The sequence below is a fragment of the Macaca thibetana genome, chromosome 2, assembly GCF_024542745.1.
Source record: "Macaca thibetana thibetana isolate TM-01 chromosome 2, ASM2454274v1, whole genome shotgun sequence".
Lineage (NCBI taxonomy): Eukaryota > Metazoa > Chordata > Mammalia > Primates > Cercopithecidae > Macaca > Macaca thibetana.
In genome coordinates, this window is record NC_065579.1 from 17,645,695 (window position 1) to 17,663,399 (window position 17,705).

Below are 17,705 nucleotides of genomic sequence, written 5' to 3' on the forward strand. Positions count from 1 at the left end.
GATCACATCAAATATCTCACAATGACAGCAGACTGGGCAAATATGAAAGGCTCCTTATTTTACTTTGAATAGATAGAAATTCTGGCCGGGCATGGTGGATCACGCCTATAATTCTAGCACTTTTGGGAGGCTCAGGCGGGCAGATCACCTGAGGTTGGGAGTTTGAGACCAGCCTGACCAACATGGAGAAACTCCATCTCTACTGAAAATACAAAATTAGCCGGGCGTGGTGGCACACCACTGTAATCCCAGCTACTCGGGAGGTTGAGGCAGGAGAATAGCTTGAACTTGGGAGGTGGAGGTTGGGGTGAGCTGAGATCATACCACTGCACTCCAGCCTGGGCAACAAGACAGCAAGAACAAAACTCCGTCTCAAAACAAGAAACGCTAAATAAGTATTTTCCGTGTATGTGTGTTTGTGTATGTAATATTTCAACTACGTAATCAAAACAAAGAATGGGAAATCTCCAGATACTGAAACTGAAGAGAGAACTCAGAGGTAGAGTGTGAGAGATAGAGTTGAAGAATTGCAGCCCATATGCATATATAGGATGCTTTTCCAATACCTTCATAGGGACAGGAGTGAATGCACTGTAATTAGGAAGTAATTTTGAAAGTACCAATGAACTCAGATTAGAAAAATCTGCCCATAAACCAAGGACATAGCCTGAAAGTGGTTCAACTTCTATTGTCTATGGATGAAAAAACAGGTACTTATGAGTAACTGGGACTCAACAGTGTTACAAGGCACTCATTTGTGATTCCTTCATTCATATAACCTTTGCTTTACAGATATTTGTTATATAGTAAACTAACATTTATAGATATTTTGTATTGGGAGATTTATTCCAAAATATTTTAGTCTGTTACTGCACTTTAGAATCAGTGAAAATAGCAAATATTAATGAATCAACTTTCCTGTTAAAAGACAAAGATTCTCACATTGTAGTAAACACGTGCAATTTGTTATGAATTAACTCTATATATCAACATGGATAGTTTTTCCCATCATATTATTAGAAATCAGTGAATTATTGCTATGTGTATCAACATTAACCAATCTCTAAAATAAAATGTTGAAAAGAAAAAGCAGAAATGATGAAGAATGCATCCTGCGTGATTTCATTTCTATAAAGTGCAAATGCCCCAAGCAGAAGTAATTAATGTATTTGTAGAAATTCAGTCATATGTGATACAAATTTTAAGAAAATTGGGAGAATTTTTAGTATAAAATTCAGGATCATAGTTACATCCAGGGAAAGGAATGAGATAGCACATATATCCTTTATAAAGGATTGTCAAATTGTGGGCACATGGGCCGCCATGTCATTGATTTTCTTTAACTTTACTAATGTATTATTTTATGGGAAATACAAACTATTTTTCTCTATACTCACACTCACTGTTCAGTACTTCACTCTGACACTAGATGTGTGGAATTTTTTTTTTCCCTACACATCAACTCTCCAGCCGACACCAACTGGCTGTCCTACAATTCCATTCAATTCTCACACTAACAGGCATTAGCACAGACCCTCACAGGCTAAGGGCTCAGTCCTACAAGATCGCCCTCCACTTCAGATGCTAGTTGCAAGTAGTAGGTTTTCAGTTTACCCATACTTCTGCTCTCACTTAGCTACAAATTGGAGGTTCTCTTTACCTCCTTGAGTTCTATCGTTTGCTAGAACAGCTCATGAAATTCAGGGAAATACTTACTTCTGCTTGCAGGTTGATCATAAGCACTATTATACAGGATGCAGATGAACAGTCAGATGAAGTACACAGTGCAAAGCATGCGGGAAGGGAGGGGGAGCTTCCATGCCCTCTCCGGGCACAGCTCCTTCCCAGTGTCTCCATGTGTTCAGCAGCCCAGAAGCTCTCCAAACTCTGTCCTTTGGGTTTTTATGGAGGCTCTTTATGTAGACACAGTTAATTACATCATTGACTGTTGGTTCTCACCTTAACTTTCAGTCCCTCTTATCTCCCCAGAGTTTGGGGAGTGGGTAGAGCTATGATTCCAACCTGCATTCACAGGGTTGATCCCCAACCCTCCCAACCAGTCCCCGTGCTGAGGCTGTCCAGGAGCCTCCAGCCACCAGTCACCTCATTAGAAATTTATCGTCTCCGAGAATCAAAGGTTTCTAGGAGCTGTGTGCTAGACAACAGAAATGAAGCCCCAAATATATGTTTCTTATTATATATCACAGTATCAGAAGTATATATAATATACAATCTGAGTTTTAAAAAGTGAATAAAAAAAGAAAATTTTAGATTGATACATATAATATGATGTCATTTATGTAAATTTTAATAGCACAGCAATTTACTTCATATTGTGATTGGGTAAATAGATACGTAAGAAAAATATTTAAAAATACACTGCAAAGGTAAATGCTAAATTCATGATAGTAGTTGCTTCATAAATGGAAGTTTGGAAATGAAATGTGAAAGGGGGTTGGAAAAGGACTTTAATGGTATCAGTAATGTTTTAAATTTCTTTAAGTTGAAAAAAATGGAAAAACAATATTATCAAAAGTTCTTGTATGGTGAAATAATGACAACCACTCAAAACAGTTCATTACCGTGGAGTTATTTCTTTTCATGACAGTATAGAAAGCAGTTGAACCATCAAGCTACATATCAAGGTTAAATTTTCAGTGATATATCAGATTCCATATTGTCGATGTAGCCCACCTCTAAAGAAAGACAATAGGAAAAGAAACTTGTGTGGGGGAAAAGACTGCGTGTCTAGTGGACACCAAATCCATACTGTGAAACCTCATGGTGTGATCGAAACTATTTCATGACTTTCTAATGAAATTTATTTTCACTTTCAATTGGATTTAGTGGCTTAAATGCATCCATACATATGCAAAGTGTGCATATATGTACATTATATGTTTACATAGCCTATATGTAATATGACCAGAGCTGATAAATTATAATCAATATTTATATAGAAGCTGGGCATGGTGGTACGTGTCTGTAATTCCAGTTGCTCAGGAAAAAGGAGGATGGCTAGAACCCAGGAATTTGAGACCAGCCTGGGTAGCATAGCAAGACCCTGTTCCTTTAAAAAATGTTACATATCTATATAAATCTGTAACTGCCTACGTATACATGTGTGTGTGTGTGTGTGTGTGTGTGTGTGTATTTGACATTTTATAGGTAGAAAATCAGAGCAGGCACTTAGCCAGCATCCATTCCAATGAACAGATGAGCAATCCATGGACGGACACTGTGCATTATCTGGGTAATAAGCCAGCTGTGTCTACCCACCCCCTGAGATGGCCCTCTGAGGGAGGGCCTGAGCTAAGCCCATGCTCACATTCCTATGGGACCAGGGACTTTCTCCTCTGCCAGCGTGGAATGCCATGTCCCATTGACCCTAAGGGCTCCAGGTGCAAGGCAGACAACATTCCCAGACAGCAGCTGCCATCCGAAATCCAGAATGGTTGGCTTTAAGCAGCCTATGTGTTCTCTATGGACCAAACTATGTACAGGTCTCCACATGCAAGTGGAAGAGAGCTTTGTACTGAAATTTACTTGTGTAAATTTTCCCCATAAAGGCTATTCCTTAACCTATGCTGTGGGTAAGGTGGCATGCATCCTGAATTCTGGAATATAATATATAGAGATCTGAATGGGACTCAATATGTATAATATAGAGAGACATTGAAAGAGAGAGTACACATATACTATAAATATGACCATGTATTTATAGCTTGTCAGAAACAGGGAAATAAGGAAAGCAAAAAAAAAATTAGTATGAGCCGTAAGTTTCAAAGGGTAATAAAATCTTGTTCTTTGATGATCATGATAGAGCAGCCTTAGTGACCCAGCCATTTTGCCCCTTGGAAGTGTTTCCATTTGCGGTCTGTACTTTACTGCCCCTGCCATTCTCATCACTTCCTGATTTTACTGTGACTGCTTCTGCTTCTCTATGTGGACCTCAAGCTCAGAACTCCTGGAAAAAGGACCAATTAATCCCCACCCAATTAAAATCTGATCGCACAGTATTATTTCACCTCATCAGTGACGTGATCTCTAGCCTAAATAACTACTATTAGAATAAAATAAGGTCAATTATGGCAATTTTCATAAAAGAGTAAAAGACTAATTTTCTAGTCAAACCAATGGGTGTGGCAGGCCCTTTGATTTTTATGAGTTCTGATCTAGTAGAACCAATGTGAGTTAGGATGCCATATTATCTGAACCAGGACTCATTTGAGAGTGAACAAGGTGATATTTTAATAATTAGGACAAGTACTAAGCCAATACTGTCCTAGGCAAATCAGGATGTATGTCATCTTAATTAGAGCAAAATATTGATGAATAAGAAATTAAGATTCAAGCCTTAATACTACCATGAACCAGTGGTGTTCCAGGAGTTAGCCATATTTTCTCTATAAGTTGCATTTTCCTGTCTATAAATGTGGATGTAATGGTTTCCTCTAATATTCCATGGTTCTAGCATTTTTCTGCCTCTTGATAATTATTTGTTCAACATCTGGCCTCCCTGTTGGTGGCATGAGGGCAAGATTCTGCTTGTCTTTTCATCCACATGTCTTTGTATCTATCACAGTGTTTGGCATATAGTGGTCACTCAATTGCCCTTTATTGAGTGAGAAGATACAGGGATTCACCTAAAAGACTTAGGTAATGCCAATACACTATCTGTCTTATCAGAATATTCTGGAGAAAGTTGTTCCACTATTGTCTTGCTAATATTGACAGCAGTAGTGTATTTGATATTTATGCCACCCAGCCAATGTTTGGAAGAGTTATTTTCTCTAGATGTATGATGTTAGTTCTCAGGTTGTTGTAAATGTTGAGATCATTAATTTACATATTTTAGCTTCACACATATTGCTCGTTTGATGCAAGTTAGAAGAGAAAAAAAAAAAAACAATGTTTACCAGGGATATTGAATCTTATAGACACATTTATTTAACTTATTCATCAAGTCATCACATGCTTATATAGTGCCTACTATGTGCCAGGTACTCTTTTAGGCATTGAGGATACATAGGTAATACAAAAAGAGACATAGGCCCTACTAACTTAGATTTATGGAAGCTGGGGTGAAAAATAGTAAACTATGAGGAATTGATACATATAATTTTTGTAGTAATAATTAATGTTTTCAATAAAAATGTAGCAAATAGACAACGAAAAGTCTGGGGGAGTGAGGAAAGGGATCTTTCTTGAAGAAGTAACATTTGAGCCAAAACTTGAGCGATGTTAAAAATTAAGCTGTGTAAAGAACTGCAGGAAGAGCATTCCAGGGAGAGGAATAACATGTGCAAAGGCACTGAAGTGGGAAGTGCTTGGATGTTCAGGGGATCCAAAGAAAATGAATGTATTTGCAGCAGAGCAAGCAAAGCACAGAATATTAGGTGGTAAGAGCAGAGAAGAAGACAGGAACCAGATCGTGTAGAACTTTGGAGGCCCTGATATGGTATTTAAATTTTATTCTAAGAGGAATCACATAATCTGATTTAAACTGTAAAAAGATAGCTTTGTCGGGTGGGAAGAGAAGAGAGATAAGAGAAGCAGGGAAGCAAGTTAGCAGGTGATTGCAACAATCCATGTAAGAAATAATAAAGATTATGAGAAGCAATTGGCTTTGAAATGTATTGGGAAGGTGGAGCAGAGAGTTTGCTAATGGATTGGATGTGGGATATTAGAGAAATAGATGAATCAAGGATGATTGTTAGGATTTTATCTTAAAAAACTGGAAGAATGATGATGCCACTTGCTGAGGTGGGAGGGATGTGGGTGGAGTAGGTTTGGGGATAGCAGCAAGGCAAGAGTCCGGCCTGGACATGGCTATTAGATATTTAAGTAGAGGTGTTGTTAGCTGTTGGTTGTACCAGTATAGATTTTACAGCAAAGATTAGGACTAGTGCTATAATTTTGGGAGTAGTCAGCCTAGAGATGAGAGTTAAAGGATGGATTGTATAAAATTGTTAGGAATATGAGTAAGAGAGGAGGTAAAGACTGAGTTCTGAGATTTGAGACTGATACCACAAAGAGAAGGACCTAATGGAGAATTCTGGGAAGGGGTTAGGAAGAATCACAGCAGAGCATGTCGTCCTGGTCACCAAGGGGAGAAAAATGCATTTTAATAAAGAAGAATGGGGTTGAGGTGTGTCTAATCCTGTTGATAATTTTACTGAACTCCATCACTTTTAACTTAAGTTCAAAACTGAAGAGATGGTACTTCTAAGGGTAAACTTAACTGTGCAAATAAGTCTGAGAGTAATTTTTCTCATGTCTGAGATGAGAGAAGAAGCATGGTACATTTTTCTCCATCAGCTTTAATATTTAAGGAGACATTACTTTCAGTTATAACAAATGAGCAAATGGTAGGAAGATGTAGGTTGTTTGGTAGAGTTTACAAATGCTAAGCTAACACTTAAACAGATTTTTTAATTGCATGCCATCATCTGAGTACATGCAAAGCGTATTACATTACAAATTCTTTAATTTATAATTGATTTTTAAGGGACTTTGTTTTCTCTTCTAGTGTCCTACTTAGAGTAATAGGAAAAACTGGTCTTCTCTGGGAGAGAGGAAGTGTGATGTTCCTAATTTGGCTTCTTTTCTTCAGGCTTACGTGATTCTGTGTTTACTTTGGAGCTCTCTGAATGGAAAATTCAAGGGTCAGTGCCTGTCACTTGACCTGAGGGAAATGGCAGGTTTACTGTGTTTTTCTTTCTGTTTTTCACAGAAAGGAAAAGATGACAGTATATTTTTGCCTCCCTGTCTTCAGTTTCAGGTTTTAGGATGACCAGTGAAATGATCAGTACTTCAGAACCCTCCAAGGTGATGGGTCATTCAAGCTCCAGGAACATCAAGGCCTCAACAGTTTGGACATAACTTTAGGCAACACATATAAGACCCACATGTCTCCACTGATACGACTGGGGATCTCATCAAGAAACTACTCAACAAAGCCAGATACTGAAGGTATCGTATCCAGTGCCAAAGGCAGAAATATTCCAACAGGGAAGGAAAATCAAGCTCTAAAGGGGTTCCGTCTGTCCTCCCATTCTTGTCATGAGCATTGCACCTAGGACTGAGCAAACATATTTCTCTTTGTCCTATTTCTGCTCAGTTGTGGAATTTTGAGCATGCCTCACGATCCCTCCGAGTTCTAAGCACTGAGTGACCATATTTCTCTTTGTCCTATTTCAGCGCAGTTGTGGGATTTTGAGCATGCCTTGCAATCTCTCTGAGACCCAATCACTACATTTTGTAACCCTGGGTTTCTGGTGCTTGCCCTGCCCTTCTTACATAGTGCATAAGGGTCAGAGTCAAGTGAGATAATGTATGGGACTGTTTTTGTAAATTAAAAGTTACCGCAAGAATACACGATGTTAGTTTTTATCATATCTTTGATCCTGGATATCTCAAAGTATTTTATAAAACAATCCCTGTTGTTTTGTTACATTTTGTTCCTTAAGCTTCCCAGGGTTTGGTTATCTTTTCTCCAATGTTGATCCTTCGCTTGTGTCCCTTTTTCATCACCATTCAGTAAGACCCCTCTGTACCCCTCACCCCCAACAAAATACCTTGGAGGCAACTTAAACCATTCCTTCACCCTGCCTGAAATGAAGACAAAGTCCTGACAATTCTAACTTTATAAAATCCCCGAGTTCTTTCCCCTGCATAGGCCATCTTTATTGGTACTCTCCCCAGGTCAACAGCCTCTTCCATGCCCATTGATATATTCTAACTGTCGTTATTGCCATAGCTTCTTATTCTCCCATCCATTCTTCATGCAGCTAGTTTGTACTGATCCTTAAAAACAAAACAGAGCAACAACCCTGGAAATGTTCGTATCATTCCCCAATTAAAAACCCAAAATGGTTCCTCAACAGTCGTACTATAAAATAAACCTCGATGTGATTTTAAGGTTTTTCCATCATCAGGCTTCTCCTGGAATCTTCATGCACAGACTGCCCTTTCCAGTTCTTGTCTGCATATTTCCAGACAGGTTAAACTTCTTGCACTGCCTTGACCAGTCAGTAAGCTTCCACCCACCCCTTCTCACACTGCCTTCATGTCCCATAGCCTTGATTATCAGGCTTCTCACCTTTTAAATTCCTCTGTTATGACTTTACAAATTCAGCCTTGATCTCCACCTTGGCCCTTCACCCAGCCAGAATTAACAGTCCTGCTTTCATGCTTTTGCTTGCTACCCAGCTTAGCTTCTTATCTCAATCCCTGAAACATTCTTCAGTAGGTGTTTACGCAACTGTCTCCTTCTTCCTGACTATGAGCTCCTTCAATGTACAAGTTTTGTCTTATTAATTGCTTTACTAGAGTAAGTGTACATTAAGTTACATGCCTAGAACCTTATAACTACTCAACAGGAAGGAAGGAAGGAGAGAGAGAGAGAGGGAAGGAAGGAAGGAAGGAAGGAAGAAGAGAGAGAGAGGGAATGAAGGAAGGAAGAAAGGAAGGAAGCAAGGAGAGAGAGAGGAAAGGAAGGGAAGGAAGGAGGGAAGAAAGGAGGAAGGGAGGGAAGAATTGTGTATATCAATTTATTTAAAATATTTATGCTGCAAGTTACATGTGCTGTTAATATATAAATAGATGATACGTACCCACCAATCAAACTTTTGTTGAAAACATTTCTTTACCCACATTTTTTCAAAAACAGACAATATTTTTAAGTAGCCCTTGATAAAAGGTGTCAGTTTTTGTAATTTCTGTGCTTTTGCCTAACCTTGAACCTCTACCAGTCTTCTGAAGGTGGCAGCTGTTAATACCGAACTTGATGAGGAAGATGCCAGAATCTCAGCTGGAGTTCACAAAACCCTAGCCAGCCCTAACTCAGAAGGGCCTGCACACCCTTTAATCCAGCAAAATTAACTCAAGAGCATGTGGGACCTGAAATCCAATCTCTGCATATTATTGCGGGTGCTTCAAGCAAAGAAAAGAACCTGATTTCACATTTGAGATGCGTTTTAAACCAAAGTTCTGTTCTGGTACCTCCACAAGGAAGCATCAGTCAGACCAAAGAAAGTTTACATCCAGGGATTTGTCTTCTGGAGTGGATCTCACTGACCTACAAGAATTGATTTTGCCCATGTCTTCGCAACACCTTGTTAGTGGTATCAAATCAGAAGATTGAAGTGAGCCATAGTGACAGTATGGACACCACAGAAATCGACATACATATCAAGGCTTTTTCTTTATTTCTGGAGAGCCAGTTCAAAAGTACAACGCTTTTATATCTTCCCTCTTTTGCTCCCCACTCCCTCCCATTCCTGTTCCCAGTCCATACTTGAATAACTGTGTTGCAAATAAAATCAGTTCAGAAAACTTGTGTCTCCACAGGAAGATTTATTTGTTCATTTACCTTAATACGGGAAGTTCCTCTGCAGCATTTTTTAGCTGGAGGTGCTGAAAGACCACATCCTCTTTGGCTCTTCATTTCAGGTTTATGTGAACATTGTTTGCTAAAAAGTTGTTGAAATCTTCCTAGAACACAGAGTCTATTATAAATAACCATGAAAAAAATCCCCCTTAGTAGACTACAGTTATAAGTAAAAACACACACAACTCCCACACCCCCCAGAAAAACAAATCTTTACTTTCGTCTTTTCCCTTTTTCTTCTCCGAATTACCACAGACCACTCATACATGAGTGCAAGTACTTTCAGCCTTTGGTTTGAGGGATTTTATCACTGTTGATGGCACTCTCTCTCTGAAACATGTCTTAGAGGGATGTTTACCATGATGCTAATGAGGCTTAGGCACCAAGGCTCTTCACTTTGATAAGATCTCTCCAAAATCGCAATGTGTTCTCATAGTCATATACTTGACAAATTTACAAAAGTAAGATTTATTTTTGTATTTTCTTTCTTTCTTTTCTCTTCTTTCTTTCTTTCTTTTCTTTTCTTTCTTTCTTTCTTTCTTTCTTTCTTTCTTTCTTTCTTTCTTTCTTTTCTTTCTTTCTTTTCTTCTCTTCTCTTTTCTTTTTTTTTTTTTTGACAGTGTCTCGCTCTGTTGCCCAGGCTAGAGTGTGGTGGCATAATCTCGGCTCACTTCAATCTCTGCCTACTGAGTTCAAATGATTCTCCTGCCTCAGCCTCTTGAGTAGCTGGGATTGCAGGCATTTGCTGCCACACCCAACTATTTTTTGTATTTTTAGTAGAGACGGAGTTTTACCACATTGGCCAGGTTGGTCTTGAACTCCTGACCTCAAGTGGTCCACCTGCCTCAGCCTCCGAAAGTGCTGGGATTATGGGCATGAGCCACTGTGTCCCGCTACATTATTTTTTTCAAAGAGAGCCCTGCAATACTATATAAATTTCAGGCTCCATGAAACCTCGATATACTCCTGAGGGTTATTTTATATTGGTTTAACCTATTTAAAGTTGCAGTCTTGCTTCTGGCCCTACCCTTCTCATGAACTAAACTCCTGTCCTCTTTCTCTCATTCTAATAAATTCACAAAGAAACTTCTATGCAATGAAGTTGCTGTTTTCAAAGTTCCATATTATTATCAAGGAAAAGAAAATGGAATAGTCATTAAACTTCTGAAGTAATTTAGAGGAACTCAGGTGCTTGACCAGGGAAAATGTAAACTTACTGGCAAGAAAGCTTGGAGCTCAGCTGTCTTCTTGACTAACTGAATCAGAAATGCCTACCCTTCCCAAGCCGCACTTCCCACTGACCACAAACCAGCTTTCTTCCTCAGCGTCACTAACTTCTTGGCCTGCAGGCTCAGCTTAAAGATCGTCTCATCTCAGAAGCCTTTCCTACGTTAGAAATCTCTCCTATTAACTCCCATTGGATCTTGAGTTTAACCCTGCAATGGACTTATCACACCAGTAGATTATGAGCTCTAAAGGGATAGCATGTGTCATATACATTACCTCTTACAGTGGCTGGCACAAAACCAGCCTTCAACACATTTGTTGAGTGAATATATGAATGAAGGAAATAATACTTTTCTGAATTAGGAGTTAGAATACCCAAATACTTACTGTATCCATGCCAGTAATAAGCTTGTTAACACTGAACAAACCTGTACATTCCCTTGACCTCATTTCCACATACATACATATGTATATAGTAAAGAGTCCAGGTGGAACCAAACCTGAGATTATTCTTAGGTTTTTATATAGCCGTAGCCAGTCTTTACAAGAAAGAATAAGGAGTCTCTTGAGAAAGATCACATGGTAAGTGAAGACAAACAGCCACAACGTGGTTCAAGAACAGTGGGCTGGTGTTGAACAGAGCTGGGACTCTGAATAGATCTTGGGCCTGTCACTCTGTTGGTTCTCTGGCCCAGGCCCAATGGACCTGCAATATGAATAAGCAAAAGAAGTTTTTTTTCCATTTTTTTTCCTACTAATTGCTTTACTGGGCTTTGGGACCTCAATATGTCAGCAGCATTAGCATTGGACACTTGGGCAGGGACAGGAGATAGCACTGGAGTCTTAGGAGACGATGTTGGTGATTTCAGGAGCAATAGCAAAGAAGGACTGTATTCTGGGCACCGAAGATATATTAGCAGCCTCTCTTGGTAGTATAAGGAGCCAAAAACACCATCGCAGTGAGGTAGAGTGAAAGGAGGAAAATGACAGACATCCATTGTCATAAGAAGATAATTTGCAGCATGCTTATCACAACAACTTAGACACATGTCCAACTCCATGGAAGGAATGTAAAGAGGGCTCTATGTCTCACAAAAGCAGAGAGAAACATAGTTTAACTGTTACTGCATAAACCTCTTTTTACTCCAATGTATAGTCTGGAATAAGTTTTGGGGATTTAACTGGAATTCAAAATTATAAATGATCATCCTTACCCAAAGAGTGTGATACCTCAAATATTAGCAAATTGAACAGAGTTAAAAATCAATCTCACTATGGCTGTGAAATTGGGGAAGAGAAGTTCAGAACCTTTTTCTTATTCTCCAAGTGCAGTAGAAAGGTTTTAGATTTGGGCTGGTATCCTAACTCTGATATTTAATAGATTAGTTAAATTAGTCAAATTATTTAGCTTATTGAGCCTCAGCTTCTCTAACTGGATGATGAGAATAATACTATCTACAGTACTGTTGGAAGGGATTAAATATGTAAAGCATAAGCACATAGCACATATGTGAGTGCCTGACCTTTAGTGGGTGCTTAATAAACATGAGTTCTCCCTCTCTGCCTTCATCTCCACATATGTAAGAATGCATATTGCATAAGAACACAATAAGGCATAATGTGCTGTGGTCAATAAGGGATGCTTTTTGGACTGTGGTGGATCTGCATGTACTTAAGCTCCAGTTTGACACTCCCTATGTGATCTTGGGCAATTTACTTAACACCTCTAAGCTCTTCAGTTTCGTTATCTTTAAAATGGAGTTTGGAGAACGTATGCATAAACAGAACACTCAAAAAATTTTAGCTATGCTGTTAATATTCCAAATATGATGAAGCAATAGGTTAGATATTACATTAAAACATTACTATCAAATAGATTTTAGGGGTACATTTTCAAAAATCATTGTTCAGATCTTTTGGTAATAGAGACCACAGAAAGAGCCAAAAAGCTTTTACAAATTATCCTAATGAAGGGAAAAGGGAGGCAACTTTTGAAAAATAAAGTTATTGCTTTCTCGGTCCTTTCCAATTCAGTCATTCAGTCACTGGGAGCTAACAATAAAAACAATATTGATTCATCATTTTTACTGAAACCTACCCAATAGAAATCCTTCAGGGCTCGCTGTATTTCTGAGAGAAACCCTGCCTTAGCACTACTGCCTTTTCCAGAAAGACTCTGGCAGGAAACAATGCTCTGTCTTGAATTCAAAACATTTCTTCCTTTGTGAAAACAAACAAACAATAAGTTCATTTCCTCTCAAATCTTCTCAGGATTCTTTCTCCTGGTTTACCGCCTAGAAATCAATTTCTTGTGTCTTTCTTCACTCACTTTCATAGAAGAGATCAGGCAGATACTCTAAAAGGTGAAAATTACACATTTCAGGGACAATCTGATGTCACTTTGATTTTTTATGATTAAGTCTGATAGAATTTGATCAAATTCTCAATAATTCTTTCTGGCAAGTGATTCTACAAGTGATTAAATAATTCTCATTATTTTTACTTCTCTATATTTTCTAATTTCCCTACAATAGATATTTATTACTCGTGGAAGAAAACACGTGAAAGTTAAAAAGTATGGTGATCTTAAAGGTGCAGTCAAATATTTGTGGCTATTCTAATCAAATTGCCTTTATGGGCTCTGCTCTTGACTATACTACTTCATTTAATTATTCCAATCATATCTACTCATCTCGCCTATTTTATCACTGAGAAACCAAAGCCCAGAGATTTTAATAAATGAATCTAATTATCACAGCTAGGAGAGGCAACACCATTACTGAACTGACAGCCTTATTTTTTAAAACACCCTACAAGTAGGTGAAAAGCAGGAATTTAAACTCAGGTCTATCTGATCAAATTTTATATTATTAATCACTGTTATTTCCTCAGATGTCTTCCTGGAGTAAAAAACTCAGAATCTGAACAATGTGATTTCTTTACGTGGCCAGAGTTCTAAAGTAAAACTGAAGAAAAAAATTAGTTTTCTCTCTGACAATTGAATGGCTAGTTTTTTGTTGTTGTTGTTTGTTTGTTTTTGACAGCGTCTTGCTCTATTGCCCAGGCTGGATTGTAGTGGAGTGATCTCAGCTCATTGCAACCTCCGACTTCCGGGTTCAAACAATTCTCCTACCTCAGCCTTTCAAGTAGCTGGGACTACAGGTGTGTGCCACCATACCCAGTTAATTTTTGTATTTTTAGTAGAGATGGGGTTTCACCATGTTGGCCAGACTGGTCTTCAACTCTTGACCTCAAGTGATCTGCCCACCTTGGCCTCCTAAAGTGCTGGGATTACAGGCGTGAGCCACTGCAGGTGGGCTTTTTTTTTCCCCCCAAAACAGATGAATTTTCTGAGAGAAGGTCCTCAGCTACTTCTAGACTCTACCGAAATGGCCCATTCTGAACCCAGAACATCTATAAGAGTATCTTTGCTTGGAAACTTATAAGGAAGTTCCCAAAATACTAAAGACAAGACACTATGAGGGAAATGAAGGAAAGGTATAATACGGTCAGAGGCATTAGTTGAACCCCAAGATGAGGCCAATTAATACAAAAATGAAAGAACTTAAATTCAATACACATTTTCCATTAGCATGTAACTAAAAAAAAGACTTACAATGACTTTTAGTATTGCCTGGTATTCTACATTTTTGTAGGCAGAACTTAAAACTCTTAATTTTCACGAAGTTACAATTTAATGGCCATTAAGTACCTTGTAAGCCAGAAACATCTTGACTTCCTTTAAGGTTTAAAAACTTCTCCCCCAGACCTTTCCCTACTTTGATTATGTTTCCCCTCCTCAGACTTTAGTCTTGCTTTGCTTTTTTTTTTTTTTAAATCTTCTATTTAGTTTTTTTGCAATTCAGGGTAAGAGACAAGGTATTACTTCTCTCTTGTGGGGTTCCAGCACCAAAGTTGAACTTAATTGAATGGCTCAGAGAATAAATCTCAGGGAAGCAACTATGAACCAATCCAACTGCAAAGGAACAGATTATGAAATTAGTCATATGCTTTTAAAGTAGTCCCAGGTTTCAGTTTTGGAAAGCTGGACTTAAAAACATAACTAAAATCAATGACTAGGAATGAATGGGGGAAGAATAATGTCTTACCTGTTCTGTGTTCAGCATATTAAGTTTCAAACATACCATCTCCCACCACAATTTCAAGCAAAATGAGTTTGAGAATGAGACATTCAGGAGACAGGGGAATTGACAAAGAAGGGAGAACCAAACTCATTGGGTCAAACTATACAGAGATGGCCAGAGAGGGCCTGTTGCCAATTTGATAAGTGATCCCATTCCACTCTGAAGCCCATCAGAGTTCTGAGCAGAGAGATGCTGGATTTCATTATTGTTTGTTCTTGACCTGCAGCCAAAATACGCCTCTGAACTGAATATCCAGCTTTGCATCTAAGGCATTTCAGTGTCTCCACTGTGGTAAAGGAAAACACTTTTTTTAAAATTTCATGTTGCTATGTATATTGGCAAATATCCTATCCAAAGAATTGTGCTCCAAGAACTCTGGAAACACCTGCCAGCAGAAAACTTGGGAGCTTTGTTTAAACAAGTATACCTGCCAACTTTCCAGTGCTGTTGATTTTGCAGGACTGAAAAACGTGGACTATTTTAAAACTACTTATGGATAACAGGAACTGGGCCGTGGAGATGAGGCACGGAATGTGCCTAGAATCATGTTTATCTTTTTATTTTTTAGCATTGTGTGGTCTGAGCCTTGTGCAAGAAAACTGCAGTGTTAATCTCCCTTCAGCAGTGGATCCACCATGTGGCTGTGAACAGGGAGAATGCTTGGGCCTGAATTTAAGGTATTTGGCAAAATAGAGTTTCCAAGAAACCCTGTGGAAATATAAAGCTCCAGGCTCTGTGACTTGTACTGGCATTAACAAATGTCCCTTTAGTTTCCCAAGGGCATTTAGATTCCTTTTGTAGTTTCTTCATAGCACTGTAATCAATCACCCAGCTCAAACACTCTTGAGCCTTAGTGAGCAATTCTGAACTGAGGGCTAATTGGACATGATTATAATAAACAGTTCTACTCTAATTTCCTTCTGTCAAATTAACTACCATAGGTAATTGTCCAATAGGCAAGATGTTCTCTTGAGGTATTAAATAAAGGCATTTGGCTATATAAATCTTAATGGTTGGCAAAAAAGATGCCATGCTCAAGGCAATAAGGCTTAGTGGTATTTGTTTTTAACCCAACAGCTAGTATGCGGTTGTTAGAAAGTAACTGAGCTGAGGTCATTGGAGGAGGTGGAAGGACACCAAGCTCCCATCTTACAGACCATAAGGTGGTGCCACTGAACTTCAGCTGTTTCCTTGGCTGAGCAGCACGGTGATGTTTTGTGGATGGGAAAGATGTTGCTACTCCAAAGGTGTATCAATCTGAAGATGCTAGCCTACTTTATGTGGTTGGAAGGAAGGATGTTGAAAACCTCTTTATCAGCTGGGTGTGGTGGCCCATACCTGTAATCCCAGCACTTCTGAAGGCCCAGGCATGTAGATCACCAGAGGTCAGGAGTTCAAGACCAGCCTGTCCAACATGGTGGAACTCTGCCTGTACTAAAAATACAAATAAAATTAAATAAAATAAGCCAGTCATCATGGCACATGCCTGTAATCCAAGCTACTCAGGAGGCTGAGGCAGGAGAATTGCTTGAATCTGGGAGGCAGAGGTTGCAGTAGGCCAAGATCGCACCACTAGACTCCATCCTGGGTGACAGAGTGAGACTCCGTCTCAGAAAAAGAGAAGAAAACCTCTTTATCAATGTGTTATTCTGGCCTGCCATGAAAGTCCTGCCATTTTGAGTTTTTCCTTCGGATTAAGGCTCCATTGGAGTCACTTTGCTTCTTAGTTCATCAGTTGCCTCCTCCATACTATTAGGGAATTAGCTTATGTATCGTTTAGTGATCACCGCAGTAACACTATGTAATAAAACACCTCTGAATCTCAGGAACTTAAAACAATAATCATTTGTCCTCATAGAGCTGGGTGTTGTTTGGGGTGGCTCAGCTTCAGGCCATAGTGGCTGGGATGGCTTTGTTTTACATTGAGGGCCCATTGGTCAATTTTGGCCAATCTGCTATTGGCTAAGGCAAGTCACATGACCAATCCCTAAGTCAAGGAGTGTGGAAATATGCTTCATTCATGAGTATTTAGTACCAAGGAGTGTGAATATATACTTAATTTATGAACTTACTATGGCAAGCGTGTGACATAGGGAGGAGTAAAAAATTGGGGTCACTAAATCAACCTACCACAGACTAGATAAGTGGATTCTAAATATTGCGGTCCTTGTTGCTATAATAGAGATTCCTTAAATACAGTATGTTGCAGAACCCTAAAATTTTAAAAATGTAAAGACAGAACCATTTTGCAGGTCCACTAGGGAACTCCTAAATCATTGTAAGTATCATGTGGGAAACCTGTAAAAATCTGGGTCTTGTGTAGTAGAACTGAAATGGATGGTCTAGGAAACACCATTTTAAATATCATTTCAAGTTATTCTGATGAGAGCTTGGTGGAGCTTGAATTCTCCAGGATCCTAGGATTCTAAGTTGCACCTCTATTTTGATAGCATATGTGGTTATCAAGTACCAGTACCATTTTACAGAGTCAGGTTACATATGTTAGCTGAAATAAATTACTCTTCCTATGCCAGTTGACACATTTTGGCAGGGACCTCATGTCCACAAGCCAATACAAATAAAGTGGGTAAAAGCAGGAAAGGGGAGTAAGGGCATCTTGTCAAGCTTTGAATACTGATATCTCACTTTTATTTACAATAGTGGTTGACAATAAAGTCAAGTTCTGATTCTAAGCATTATTTCCAGAAAGTTAGAGTTAATATGCAGTTACTGTAGAACAGGAAAACCTTAAGTAAAACTTTAGTCATTGGATATATCATTCAATGATTATACCAGAGGAAAAGAAATGGTAGGATATCTATCTACCTATCTGTCTATCTGTCTATCTTATCTATCTGTGCAAGGAATTGGCTTTTATGATTGTGGAGGCTAGTGACAAGTCTGAAATCCGCAGAGTAGACCATTGGGAAGGGCAGGTT

The 17,705-nt window shown here is 38.8% G+C and overlaps 1 long non-coding RNA gene across 1 annotated transcript in view; it reads right to left on the minus strand.

Annotated features, from left to right (window-relative positions):
- LOC126949333 (uncharacterized) overlaps positions 1 to 14,909 on the minus strand; it is a 53,118-nt gene extending 38,209 nt beyond the window's left edge. The window contains exons 1-2 of the long non-coding RNA XR_007723664.1: positions 14,731 to 14,909; positions 9,377 to 9,498 (exon numbers count right to left, since the gene is read on the minus strand). This is a non-coding gene — a long non-coding RNA (uncharacterized LOC126949333). The remainder of the gene's footprint in view (positions 1 to 9,376; positions 9,499 to 14,730) is intronic.
- Between the last annotated feature and the right edge of the window lie 2,796 nt (positions 14,910 to 17,705).